The 15,382-nt window shown below is 39.5% G+C and overlaps 1 long non-coding RNA gene across 1 annotated transcript; it reads right to left on the bottom strand.

The window, feature by feature from the left end:
* Positions 1 to 247: 247 nt before the first annotated feature.
* On the bottom strand, positions 248 to 8,621 carry LOC308668763. Its single transcript, XR_014026588.1, has 3 exons — positions 8,493 to 8,621; positions 1,700 to 1,762; positions 248 to 305 (listed from the first exon to the last, which is right to left on the bottom strand). It is a non-coding gene; the product is annotated as an uncharacterized lncRNA (long non-coding RNA).
* Between the last annotated feature and the right edge of the window lie 6,761 nt (positions 8,622 to 15,382).

Genomic DNA, 15,382 nt, shown 5'->3' with positions numbered 1-15,382 from the left:
GTATGTCAATTGCCATATGTGAAAACCAGACTATACCTCCACTGCTAAAACCTATGACAAAGACTGTGACTGTTAGCAGGAATCCTGGAATCCTAAAGATATTTTGATCTTTTTTTAAGGCATGTTATGTGACTTCTATGGGTTATACATTATGTATGTATAACATACATTATATGGCTCATTTCCAGTTGACATCCAGGGTTTGACACATGAAGCTCAACCACGTCAATTGTTTGCAATATCATTGTTCAGTTACTGAATGTTCTTCCTTCAACAGTGATGGCTTAGTGTAGCATTTTCAAGTTCTAAGGGGGCCAAGAAAAAATTAATTTGGCATTCCAAATCATTGCAGTCTATCTTGGAACATGCTTTAGGAGATCTTCCTAACATAGATTATGGTTTTTAAAATTTAAACGTTAATGGCGGATAGTTTGTACTCACATTTCATCATCAAAACACAATACACAGTTGCACAATCTCTTAGTCTGCAAAATTGTTTTGAGTCCAGTGTTTGGGACTGCATCTACTGAATGCTTCTGACTAAGGGAGACTCAGGATGACTGAGGTGCAGAACACCAAACTCTATTCAGGGGAGCAGCTGGAATCAAATGGTACTGCACCTCTTCTTATAGGCTGGGCATGGAAGAGTGGTGAAAGGTGGAGAAATAGTTACCATGACAATCTGAGCCTTATTCAGTCTGTAGTAGAGTAGAGAAAGTGGTGCAGTAGAAAGCCAATGAATTAATTACCGGTATATGTCATGGAATCTAATATATTGATTGTATAGTTACTATGATGAGGATCTCTCTACTCTGTCATGTCACTATGGCATCAATAGCTATACCCGGTCCAGTGAAAGTGAAAACAGTCCTGATGGTAGCACATTGGTGTAATACAGGTAGTCCTCGACTTACAACAGTTCATTTAGTGACCTTTTGAAGTTAGAATGGCACATGATTACGTGCTTTACATTCGAACGCTTGACAAGTAGTTCACATTTATGATGCTTGCAATGTCCCAGAGTCATGCGATCCCCTTTTGTGACTTTCTGACGAGCAAAGTCAATGGGGAAATTAGATTAACTTAACAGTCGTGTTGCTAATTTAGGAACTGCAGTGATTCACTTAACAAATGTAGTGAGAAAAATCGTAAAATGGGACAAAGCTCCCTTAACAAATTTCTCACTTAACAACATAAATGTTGGCCTCAATTGTGGTTGTAAGTTGAGGACTACCTGTAATCACCAGATACCTAGTCTCTAGGAATAATCTGCTGCTCAATTTAAGATCAACATAGGGTACATTAATCTAGCGATATGAAAAATTCTTATGAGTATGCATAACTATATCAAAGTTGACTCTATCTCCATAAGACTGAAGTTATAGTCAAAGGCTTCATAAATCGGTGGCTTCCAGGTGTTGGCTGGTGATTCCCATGGTAACTTCCAGCTGTTCTCACCCCTGGACATGCTGTTGAAAGTTGCATCAGCAATTTCTAGATACCTTCCTGGCTTAAGTGTTAAAAAGATACTTGATAACTTTGGTTTATATTGCTCTCCTACGAATATTTTGCCTGTGTCATATTATATTATGAGATGCTATCAGTACAGAAACATTGCCTATTTTATACATATTTGTGCAACTATTGTACATATCCACGATCTAGATTCATTTAAATGGAAACATTTAAAATAACTTACCAAAAATCGAGTTCCATCTATATTTAATTTTTCCACTATTCTGGCGCAGTCATGCATCCCAGACTGGAAAAAAGGAAGAGGGGGAAGGTGATACTACATTCTATAATTTACATTTTTAAACGAAGCATTTGAAACAACAATATTGCCTTCCATGGACATACGCAGAGTGTGTGTGTGTGGGGGGGAACCAACAGATCCAATGATGAAAAATGTGTCATGAAGTTATCCTGTTGATGTTGGTGCAAATTCTAAGTTAGAGCATTTGCATTGACAATCTGTTCATAGCTTGAACTTTTAGAAATCTCTGTATAATAACTCGGTGTATCTTCTATCTGTCTATGTGGTTGCTAGGAGTAAAAATAACTTGATGGCACAGAATGAATGAATGAATGAATGAATGAATGAATGAATGAACCAACTAACCAACCAACTAGCCAACCAGTCTTCTAGACTCAACCTTTAAGAGCCTTGGTGGAGCAGTGGGCTAATGCCTCCTTAAGTAACACCAGCTGCCTGCAATTATTGCAGGTTCGCATCCCACCAGGCTCAAGGTTGACTCAGCCTTCCATCCTTCCGAGGTAGGTAAAATGAGGACCCAGATTGTTGGGGACAATAAGCTGACTTTGTAATAATGCCGCTTGGGGGAGGCTGAAAGCCCTAATAAGCAGGCATATACATAGAATGAAGGCTATTGCTAAGCACATTGATTTGTGCTTCTTAGATTGTAAGCCGCCCTGAGTCTTTGGAGAAGGGTGGGATATAAATGGTATTTTAAAAAAAACCTTTTGGATTTGTTTACGTAGCACATTTAGCAATTATTTGCTTAACCATGGCTTGTGGACTAAATCCAAGTGGACTGGATTCACATATAAGACACCACATATATCACATTTGGGCTCTGAGGTTGCAATGGAAACCAGAATGTCCACAAACACCTGCCTTGGGGCCTGTCAGTCTCTACTGTTTGGTTCACCAGTTTAAATAAAATAAATCTTTCTTAAAAGTCCAAGTAGCAAGGATGGCATAATGCAAAATAGCAGTTGCGCCATTATTTGTACTGAAAGATATAGCCCCTGTTGTCCTTAAAAACATATAAAGGCTCCTTGGCTGCAGTCAAGTGGGTTTTTTGGAAGTGCCCCATCTTTGTCTAAAACAGTGTAAGGTGAAAGATGGAGTGAAGGAGGCAGAGGGGAAGGGAGGTAGCAAGCGTAATAGTTTACAATTCTGATAAATGGACTTGTTATGGTGGCCTTTTTTCAACATGCCCAAGAGATGTTCTCTACATTCCTGATATGGCTATTGGCCAAAAGGATTGGAGACCCCTGCCTTAAGGAGGAGTCTAAGTCCTTGTTTCATTCAAGCTTCTGGGCAGCTCATCCAACCTATGACTATCTCCTGTTCATGTGGGAACGGAAGCTGGACTTCAAGTTTTCTTATGGTACTGCTTTTCAAACCTGGGTAAATTACCAAAATTGAGTAAAACTGAGTTTTCTTTGGCTAACAACCCAAAAATCCATTACCCAATCACAACTGGGGCATTTATCTTGACTTAAACTGTTTTAGCTAGGTAAAAAGGACGTTCTGATGAACAGTTTTGGTTAATGAAGGAAAAAGTTTGGGAGGCCCTGTCCTATGGACATCCTGCCGCACCCAAAGATGCTATGGCTTGCATTGCATGTGTGAAGAGATTAGAGGAGGGTACACCTGCAAAGAGAACATAAATTTAGCACAAGTTTCTTCATGTGGTGGCAGGCCACTTGAGGATTTATTTCAAATGTTTATAACATATTAGTACTTTTTCTACATAACTATTTGGTGCCTGGTTGTCTCCCTTGCAACTGCCCCGCCTGCTTTGCATGTCTAGTTCTTAAAGAGGAAGTTAGCAGTTATGGAAAATTCAGTAGTGCAAACATTCAGCAAATTGGACAAAAGCAAACTTAAATGTATCAGAACTGTAAAGGTTATTTTTTTAAATGGAGACATGCAATGGATTATACAAAGGGAGAAGATAAGCATCTTCTACACATAGACATACTCAAGATTACTCACACATCTGTAAATGTGCAGCTATATTTCAGATTACTTTTACACTCATTATCAAGATAGCAAATGATGCTGAATGGGGAGTAGAAATGGTGCTGACCAGCTAACAAGACAGTCTATTGGCTTTGTATTTTCTTCCTCTCTTTCACCTATTTAATCCATTCTCTATTTCCTATTACACCACATAGTTCCTTGATTTTAATTTAATTGTAATTTATTTAATTTTTATTAAACGAGTCAGGATGTGGCTTTTTTTAGAACAAGCAGATTTGGATGATTGCAACATTCTTAGAAGAAGAGAACTTACATGATTCTGGTCAATTTATTAATATTGCATACTTCTGATGCAACTAATTCAGATCAACCTACTGTGGAGTACGACAATAAATACTAAAGAATACAGAACAAACAGAAGAGAACATTTATCAATATGTTTAGAGGAAGGACTGGCCAGTTAGGGCTCTTGAGTCCTAGGACTATCTGTTGGGATAGGAAAGCTAGCTTGGCTAAATTGCCTTGATGCACTCCTGCAATATATCTTTAATTCTGACCCAGATATAGATGTTTGTTATGATATGGAACTAGTTCAGTTCAAGTCTGAGAATGGTAGAAGGGATGGCAATGCATATCTATACTGAAGCAGGGAAACTTTGTTATATGGTGCATTCTATCTAATAATGTCTCTGTGATTATTTTATTGTTTATTTGGCTATCTTATTGTTGGTGTATTTTGATTACATCGGATGAGATTGAAACTTTCAATGAAGAGTCAGAAACCATAAAAACCTACAACTTCTAGCTGGGAAACTGATGCAAGGCCTGATAGAAATTATATCCAGAGGAATCTCCCTGGTAGCAATGGGATTGCATATATGAAACCACCTAGCGTACAGATGTTCTTGGAGCTAAGCTAGCCTTTTCACAAAAAAGCTGATTCAGTAAAAAGTTGCCCGAAATGATGCAATATGACAACCTACATCCCTATGAACCCTTAAAATGAGACATGAAGAATAGCCCAGGACTTCTTGATTCGTGTGGTGCCCCTATGCCTGCTATCTTGACTTTCTAGCTCAGACATGAAAATACTGCTTAATGAAAGATGTGTGTGATTTCATTTCTCCTCGTTCCTAAAATTTGTGTGAGGCTATTTCCGATAAATTAAAATTTGGGTTCATGAGAATCTTCCTGAAAATATAGGCCACATCTCTTGAGAAAACCTCAAGGATGATGTGCAGGCAGAAAACAAAAAGGCCCGAATTAAAGGAAGAGAAAGAAGATGAGAGCATAAGTAATACATGATCTGTACTTGTGAGGAATATAATACTGGTGTTCACATCTCACTTGCCTGATTAAGTGTGATTGCAACTCTTAAAGAAGCCCAGCACCAAATCCATTTCAGATTAGAAAGCTCTTATCTCCTCCCTCCTATCTTCTTAATCTTGATCTATCAATATTATAAAGTATTTATGGAAATCTAGGGTGTGACTGCCCTTAAAAAATGGGCCTGCCACACTTCAAAAAGGAAATTGCAAAACTGATGAGAATGCAGGAGAGGAGCCATTTTTTTTTGTAAACACAGAAAAACATGAGGTAAAGGAAATGCAACTGAGTCATATAAACTTGGTAGGGGAAAAGTAGATCAGGACTTTTCACATTCTGATATTATAATCCTGGATTTTGCAATGAAGGTAACAATCAATCAATCAATCAATCAATCAACCAACCAACCAATCAATCAATCAATCAATCAATGTTCATTTGGATTGTGGTGGAAAACTATGGCCACCATCCCCTGGACTTCAACTCCTGTGGACTTCAAAAACTGTGAACAACAACATGGGTGGCTCAGGAATTCTGGGAGTTGAAGTCCACAAGTCATAAAGGGGCCCTAGTTCCCCACCTCTGATTTAGATTGTAATCTATGGAATTCAATGTCACAAATTTTAAGAGTGGTCACAAGGAAGTAACGGAGGATACAGCTATCAATTTTTACTTTCAGTGAAAGCTGTTACTATCTCTAGCATCAAAGGGAGTCTGCATCTCAGTGCTAGTTGCTAGGCAATGAACTGGATTTCATTTATATCCTACTTAAGGGTTTCCCCTTTAGCTTCTGGTTTTCAGTGCTGGGACAGAATAAAATAGACCTTATGTAAGACAGAGTGCAATTTTTCAATTTCAAGCTTTTGGAACTTTTAGGACAATTATTTTGAAGCTGACATTATTTTTTTGAGCTCAAAATGCTTTGAATTCCTGGTGTTTTACATATCAGACTTTTGTATGATCCAATTTGATCTTCTGTTCAAGCATCGTTTAAATTTACTAAGAATTGCCAGTACTGCTGTGAAGCTATTGTTCTAAATAAGTTTCTGCAAAGACAGAGCTGTTGTTCTCCCCATTGGAGCATATTAAAACAGCAATACAGAGAAATATCCGTTGTGTAGCGCATGTGAAAATATAACAACATTCCATGGACCTGTGCCATTGGATATCACACTAAAATATTAATTATGCTATTCTTTGACTAACAAGGTTAGTATCTACTGGGACGTAAATAAAATGATGATGTTTGCACAAAGATGCCTTTAATTCATGTTTGGAACAGAGAAGTAGATCATACGCTGTATATAGGCTTAGTCATATTTAATAGCTTTGAAATAAAGAAAGCTTAATTTTATTTAGTCATGACTGAATTAGTCCTATTGATTTTAATGCCTTTTCTGTTTTGTGACTGGATTCAGTCCAATATAGTTGAAAATGGTTTTGCTACAGGGAGTAAAATAACACGTACCCTATGGACTTTTAATTGCTTGTATATATTTAATTTTACTGATGATGGATGTTTATAAGTTTAGAGACCTCCCCAAACAGGTTCTGGTAATCTTCAGACAATTTTCAGTAGTGCTTAAATATATGTCTCTTTGTCTTTATATTGATTTGTTTTATTTTTCTCTTGATTTTAATATATCCAGAAAGGGACGTGGTGGCTCAGTGGGTTAGGACGCTGAGCTTGTCGATCAGAAGGTCGGCAGTTTGGCGGGTCGAATCCCGAGGGCCGCGTAACAGAGTGAGCGCCTGTTACTCGTCCCAGCTTCTGTCAACCTAGCAGTTTGAAAGCACGTAAAAATGCAAGTAGAAAAATAGGGACCACTCCGGTGGGAAGGTAACAGTGTTCCGTGCGCCTTTGGCGTCCAGTCATGCCGGCCACATGACCACGGAGACGTCCTCGGACAAGCGCTGGCTCTTCGGCTTTGAAACAGAGATGAGCACTGGCCCCTAGAGTCGGAAACGACTAGCATGCATGTGCGGGGGAACCTTTACCTTTTACCTTTAATATGTCCAATGATATGGTAAAATGTAATATAATTTTGAGGAAACAATGCATTTTTAAGCATGATTACCACTCCTTTAATAGCATTTCTCAAATCCCAATAACAAGACTTTATCAAAGATTTATTAATCCAACAGTTAACTTTATGGATTTAATTGAATTGATAAGATGCTCAATTTCAATGCATTCTGATGCTTAGTGTGGAAAACTGAAACTGCTTTGTGTTCCTAGAGACCCCACACTGAAAAGTACATCTGATTTATCCTTTGACCCATCCTGATATTTCAGATGCTTTGAGTTAATTTTGTCCAGTATTCTCCATCATTCCTTAGTTTCCAATGACTATAGACATTGGCTGTACTGACTGGGAATTTGGGGAACTGGAGTCCGAATACATTTGAGCCATGCTTGGCTCAGGAAAGCTGAACTAGTGTTTCCCAAATTACAGCTAGACTTGAATTACAAAGAGGTTTCTAGGATTGTGGGATTATGGGATTATGATAACGTTCAGGATGTCTGTGGAGATTCTCAGTCATCCAGGTCATGGTTGTCCTAAAGGTGCTTTTTCAAAAAGCAACTGGACTTTTGTTTTTCCTTGAAGATGTTTTGCTTCTCATCCAAGAAGCTTCCTCAGTTCTGACAAAATGTCTCAACTGAAGAAGCTTCCTGGATGAGAAGCAAAACGTCCTCAAGCAAAAACAAAGTCCAGTTGCGTTTTGAAAAAGCACCTTTGGGACAACTTTCAGGAATTCACACGAGTCCCTAGAGCAGGGGTAGGCAACCTCGGCTCTTTTATGACTCATGGACTTCAACTCCCAGAATTCCTGAGCCAGCCAGCCAGCCAGCCATGCTGGCTCAGGAATTCTGGGAGTTGAAGTCCATGAGTCATAAAAGAGCCGAGGTTGCCTACCCCTGCCCTAGAGGTTCCAACTTCTCATACCTATTCAGATCTCTTGTGCCCCTTCCTCATTTCTGTCTTCTCCCTCTCATCCCCCAGAACCAGCACTGTCATCTTTTTTGCTCTCTTTCTTAATTTTGGTAAGTTTAACTCTGGTGCAGACAGGACCTTTCTTGAATGAACAGAAAGAAACACTTAGCTGACTCAGTTCTAACTAACTGAATCCATCATCCCTTCATTTCAGTGGGTTTCTACTAGACACAATGAAGTCTGGATACAATATATACCCCTATGCCTGGTAGTGAATTCTTGGAAGATGCCCAACTTTCCAAGTCTAATAAATAGATTATACATTTATTAAGAGATTAGTACAAAAAGAATGCTGCTGGCATTTTCTGCTCTCAGTTGCGTCTAAAAGCTTGCCTCTTATTACTCCTTGGAGTGAAACCAGAAGTAGAAATAAAGAAACAAACTGGATCTACTCTGGACCATTAGTCAGCTAGAATCTTAGAACAGCTCAGTACCTGTCTTAGAAGATCAGCCACCTGCAGAGAGGTCCAGGTCTCAAATTCTTCTCGCAAGGGCAGCTTCGTAGTCATGCTGAGCCCCTGCCAGGAAGAATTGAGATGCTTCTGGTAATGCTAGAACCTATTCGGTTCACTAAACATAAATGACTGAATTCTGGAAGTCATTAGAGGAAGTTCCTCTGCAATTCCTCCCTCCTCCCTGTGTCATCATTGCTTAAAGTCATACCGCTCCTTAAAGTGACTCGGGGACAATCAGCATGTCATGTCAAAATTTTGAATGAGATGAACTGACTGTCACTACATTTAAACACTGAGATGAATTTTCATTTCCTTAACGCAGCCGGCTGAACAGACAAAGTTCTCACTATTAATCTGGAATTTAAAATAGTTTGAGGAATATCTCTAATCAACAGTGTACCAAGTTTTCCCCCCCCCCCCCAGTAACGTAAGACTGGGCAGCTATTTGAGGCCAAGAGTCACATTGTGCAATGCATGAAGATCGACATACACACCAATGCTGATTGGTACCAAAGGGGAAAGTCAGCAGAGGTACAGGTTAAAACAACAATGAAATAAAGAAAAATTAAAATGCTTTCCAACTCCTCCAATCAATTATGATAATCTTCTAAATTCAATAGAAAGAATATATGTAGCTCAGGGTCCAACTATGGAGTCTACAGTCTTTCAAATATACCTCCTTATTATTCATGTCTTAATACCCTTTTTAATTTAATGTATTGTTTTGCTTGCTTCAACATATTTCAGCTATATTAATTATTATATCATTCCTTAATAAGCTTGTGCAAAATCTTCTGGCCTTCAAATGTTCTGAGCTCAGAATAGCTGTTTTGAATATCCAGAGCTCTCTCCAAGTTCCAGAGTTTGATGCCAAAAAATGGTCTTTTGTTACATATTCTTTTGAGTCTTCCAGCATCCTACAAATTGGGGTTTTGCTTTTTTTTTCAATCCTTCAAGCCATGGAGACTGCATTAGCCAAAAAAACAGCAGGCAGGCATTCAGTCTTGGTTGCCATGTGCTGATGCTAATTGAAGGGACCAGGAGAGATGCAGAACTACAGAGTCAATTCAGCATGTCTTCAGTGCTGACAATTATTCTGGATTGCTGCCTTTCAAAATAAAACACAAGTTAGAGATCATAGAAGGACCGAGAGACCAAACTTTAGGGTCAAGCCAACAGTTGCCTAATCGGGTGGCCTCCTCTTCCATCCCACTCTGTAGAGTTAGTACTGAAAAATAATATGTTTTAAACTAGCTACTTAAGCATTGTGGGGTCTACAAATCAAGAGTTCAGATGTAACACTGTGGGATTTTAGTGTGTCGTATTTGGTTTTTTGAGCAGATTGCCAAATGCAAAAATGTGCCTGATATATAAACAATAGTTGCTTGCCATAGAGAGCCAGTGTATATTGTGATTAAGGTGATTAAGGATTAGGACTGGGAAGGTAGGATGATGTTCACCCTGAACCACAAAAGCTCAGAAGTGAATTTGGACCAGTCACTGTCCCTCAGCCCAATCCATCCCACTGTGGGGAAGTGAATACTATCTATGTACACCAAGTTGACTCAGAATATAAATGAATAAATGAATGATCAGGTGCAAAATGATGTTGCTTTTGTTTCTTGGGCTTTGAAACAGGTTGCCAAATGCAAACATTTGCATTATGCCTATATGTTAACAAATCCTCTTAATGTGCTGTTGATATTTTTTTTTGAACTGCATAAAAGGATGCCAAAGAATGACCTGCACCAGCTTCCTCTTGTGGCCAACTCACACACTGGAAAAAAAATGGGCTTATGCTAATTGTTGAGAGCTGCTTGGTTATCAAAGGCAAACATATGTACTGTGCATGTGCATTCAAACGAAGCCAACTAAGTTATTTGTGTTGCTTTAGTGTTTTACATGGGCTGTATTAAAATGAGTCAATTACTGTTGCTTCTTTGCTTGGATCAATTCTGTGCTTATTTGCTCAGGCCGGCTGCAAAAATCTTACTCTTGGTGGATCACCATCAGGTTCTTTCTCTTCTCATAAGTGATTGCTGTGCTGATTTTTTTTGTGTACAGAAGCATCTTATGTTATTTATATGTGGGACTTTTTATGCTGAAATACCAATACTCGTTGAGAACTTTTATGAGTATCAAGGAATTAAAGAGACACTTAAAGTGCCTCATATTATGATTCCCAACATTTGTGTAGAATTCTAGATGTTTACGCTCAATGATTTCTGTGTGAAAATGAAACTTTTCTCCAGGCTTCATACCTGGGGAGATATAAGCCCATAATAATGGGATCTTTTTAGTTGTGTTCTTGGAGTTTGAAGATAAACTGACATTCTTCTGTGATTAAGTCTGACATCTGTTTTGTATGCCAAACAATGCATATCATCTCTGGCACATTGCATCCCACTCCTGTGCACTGGTTATCAGTATTTAGCAATATCATGTCACCCCACATTAGAAGACAACAAGCTTTCATTTGATTATAGTCAAGCATGCTGAACAACAAGGCCCTCCCTATTCACCAAGATAATGCACAGCCCATCCTAAGATTGAAATCCCATAAGCCAGTTGTCAACGCTGCTAACATTGGATGTTCTTGCTTTGTCAACATATTGAGATGCAGCCATTTTCCTTCTTATGTTTTACTCTTAGAGTTAGAATTAGATGATACTGGGGGGAAGGAGGAGGAATGTGCATGGGAGTTAGTTAGACATAATATCGTAGTAGTGTGAGAACCAAGGTTTTTTGAAATCAGACATGATAAGAAATGGGTTGGAGAACTGGAGGGAAAGCCTGCATTTCAAACTAATTGGAGAGTGTGATTTATGACTGTTAATCAGAGGAGGGAATTGCGCTTGGTACTATGTGTTCAGGGGAGGGGAATTCAGATTTTGGCTTCACCTATGTACATGCCAATCTTATGCTACTTGAATAAAGATTCTTTAAGGTAAACAATGCCTCGAAGTTCTTTGAAGAGTTCCATCTGTCAGAACCATGACACCAGCATGGTATTCATTTAACATCTACCCATGCCTGGAGATTGATATAGAAATGGCTAGGTTATACTATTATGTAAAAGTAAAATGTTGAGGTTTGATGTTATTATCTTATTCTACTGCACCGAAGGGACTCAGAAGTCAATGCCATTTCTTCCCCCCCTTTTTCTTACACTTTTCCCTTTTCCCCTTCCCCTATCTTTCCTGCTATTTTCTTTTGTATTTTTGTATCTTATAGTATTAATGCATAAATAAACTTCAAAGATTAAAAATTAAAAAGAATGCCTGGAGAGAAGAATGGTCCAAGGTATCTTCCTATGGCCTGACCATTAGAGATCCCTCTACCACATGGTTTTAACTTGCCTCGCTTTGTCTGGAGCAAAATTGAACACAGTTACATTTGATGCTGGAAGAAGTGCCTCTTCCTTATATCGGTGGGAATGGAAAAATTCCCCTTGTTTTGATTGTGCTGCTGATATGCAAACTATTAAACATATTGTGCAAGATTGCCTAGGGTGTACATTCTATGGTTCCTTAAAAGATCTGCATGAAGCAATGTCCCTAGGCAATTGCCTGGATGGCTGAATTGAATATCTAGTTATGAGACCACTGCCATAGACGTTTTATATAATTATGTGGATTGTGTGTATATGTTTACTTCTCTTTTGTCATGTTCTCATCATATGCTAAATAAATAACATCTGTTTTACATACAGCCTGCCCTTAATGACCAGATGTCAGCAATCATTCAAATTTATGATGGCGTTGAACGAGCAATAGTTATAATGTCCTTGAACGTATTGCCTTCACTGCATCCCGTGATCACACATGTGTGACCTATGAGTTCCAACAAGCAAAGTCAATGGGGAAGCCAGCAAGAAGTCACAAGTCACAGTCACCTGAGTACTTTGCTTACGAATGGCAACCAGGATTGCCAGGACTGCTATCATTAAATGGCATGGTCACACAATTTTTTGACTTATGACCATGTCACTTAACAATGCAGTTTCTGGTCTCAGTTGGCACAGTTAACTTAGAACTAGTTGTATTATAATAGCTAGATAAACATAGAACCAGTTTGGTGTAGTGTTAGAGGCACTAGGCTAGAAATTGGAGCCTGTGAGTTCTAGTCCTGCATTGGGCACAAAGCCAGTTAGGTGCCCTTGGGCCAGTCACACACACTCAGCCCTGGGAAGCAGGCAAAGGCAAACCACTTCTGAAAAACCTTTCCAAGAAAACTGCAGACCCAAAGGAGTGTATAACAAACACACAAATACACACTTCACAAATGTTCAGCCACAAACAAGCAAATCCCATTCTGATATAGCATATCAGCTATATCAGTGCACAAATGCAACCTCAGCTTTAGAAAATCATTGATATTTCTCTCTGGTTTTAGTTGATGCAATTAAAGTTAGTTAATGCAAGAAGAAAAAGATGCAACCTCTTTTTCACTTTGTCAAATAATAGGAGTATACCTTTACTGTTACTGTTGTCATCATCAGAATTGCTTACCATCCGCTGTGTTAAAAGACGCATTAATATGTTGTGAGTAAACAAATAAACAAAACAATCACTCCCAACTTTTAAAAGCTATTTGTTGTATCATGCCTATGCAAACATGCAATTAGGACCATTGGGGAAGCATGTTTGAAGAGGAGAAGGCAGAACTGACCTTAAAATTATATGTTTTGAAGCCAGCAGTCCTACACAGTTGACAAAAGGGAGATTTCAGGTAGAGAAGGTGCTCTGAAATTCCCTTTAGTCAAAGCTGCACTGTAGAACTCATAAGTTTTTGATGATGAAATAATTTGGCAACCACTTATTCTTAAAGGTAAAAGGTAAAGGTTCCCCCGCACATGCGTGCTAGTCGTTTCCAACTCTAGGGGCCGGTGCTCATCTCCATTTCAAAGCTGAAGAGCCAGCGCTTGTCCGAGGACATCTCCATGGTCATGTGGCCGGCATGACTAGACGCCAAAGGCGCATGGAATGCTGTTACCTTCCCATCGTAGTGGTCCCTATTTTTCTACTTGCATTTTTACGTGCTTTCGAACTGCTAGGTTGGCAGAAGCTTGGACGAGTAACAGGCGCTCACTCTGTTACGTGGCACTTGGGATTCGACCTGCCAAACTGCTGATCATCTGATCGACAAGCTCAGCGTCCTAACCCACTGAGCCACCACGTCCCTTTATTCTTGCTCCATATCAAATGTAGCTGATACATGGTTTATGGTCATGATCTGCAACTTTGTGCTTATTATTCCAATATGTTTAGCCCTGGATATTGTTCCACGGCTAATAATATCCATTTTTACAAAACCCTAGGCCCAGGGTATATATGGTGTCTGGAATCCCTGAAAGTGACTCCCAGAATACCTCTTAAGTATGCCCACCAAATTGACATTTTTAATGAGATAGAAAGAGAAAACAATTATTTATTTATTTATTTATTTATTTATTTTAATTCCATTTATATCCCGCCCTTCTCCGAAGACTCAGGGCGGCTTACAAGCTTAGCAGTAGCCTTCATTCTATGTATTGTTGTTGTTGTTAGCTGCGAAGTCGTGTCCGACCCATCGCGACCCTATGGACAATGTTCCTCCAGGCCTTCCTGTCTTCTACCATCTTCTGGAGTCCATTTAAGCTCACGCCTACTGCTTCAGTGACTCCATCCAGCCACCTCATTCTCTGTCGTCCCCTTCTTCTCTTGCCCTCGATCTTTCCCAGCATTAGGCTCTTCTCCAGTGAGTCCTTCCTTCTCATTAGATGGCCAAAGTATTTGAGCTTTAGCTTCAGGATCTGGCCTTCTAAAGAGCAGTCAGGATTGATCTCCTCTAGGACTGACCGGTTTGATCGCCTTGCAGTCCAAGGAACTCGTAGGAGTCTTCTCCAGCACCATAGTTCAAAGGCCTCAATTCTTTGGCGCTCAGCCTTTCTTATGGTCCAACTTTCACTGCCATACATTGCAACTGGGAAGACCATAGCCTTGACTATACGCACTTTTGTTGACAGGGTGATGTCTCTGCTTTTTAGTGTGCTGTCTAGATTTGCCATGGCTTTCCTCCCCAGGAGCAAGCGTCTTTTAATTTCTTGGCTACAGTCCCCATCTGCAGTGATCTTGGAGCCCAGGAAAACAAAATCTGTCACTACCTCCATTTCTTCCCCATCTATTTGCCAGGAATTGAGAGGGCCGGATGCCATGATCTTGGTTTTCTTAATGTTAAGTTTCAACCCAAGTTTTGCACTCTCCTTCTTCACCCGCAACAAGAGGCTCTTTAGTTCTTCTTCACTTTCTGCCATTAGAGTGGTATCATCTGCGTATCTTAGGTTGTTGATATTTCTTCCAGCAATCTTAATTCCAACTTTTGATTCATCTAGCCCTGCCTTTCTCATGATGTGCTCTGCATATAAGTTAAATAGGCAGGGCGACAGTATACAGCCTTGCCGGACTCCTTTCCCAATTTTGAACCAATCAGTGGTTCCGTGTCCAGTTCTCACTGTTGCTTCTTGACCCGCATATAGGTTTCTCAAGAGACAAATAAGATGGTCTGGTACTCCCATCTCTTTAAGAACTTGCCACAGTTTGTTATGATCCACACAATCAAAGGCTTTAGCATAGTCAATGAAGCAGAAGTAGATGTTTTTCTGGAACTCCCTAGCTTTCTCCATGATCCAGCGTATGTTAGCAATTTGATCTCTAGTTCCTCTGCCTCTTCGAAATCCTGCCTGTACTTCTGGTAGTTCTCGATCCACATACTGCTGAAGTCTAGCTTGTAGGATTTTAAGCATGACTTTACTAGCATGAGAAATGAGTGCAATGGTGCGATAGTTTGAACATTCTTTGGCACTGCCTTTCTTTGGAATTGGAATGTAA

Source organism: Vipera berus (genome assembly GCF_964194415.1).
Source record: "Vipera berus genome assembly, chromosome: 5".
Taxonomy (NCBI): domain Eukaryota; kingdom Metazoa; phylum Chordata; class Lepidosauria; order Squamata; family Viperidae; genus Vipera; species Vipera berus.
This window is presented reverse-complemented; position numbering and strand designations above follow the sequence as displayed.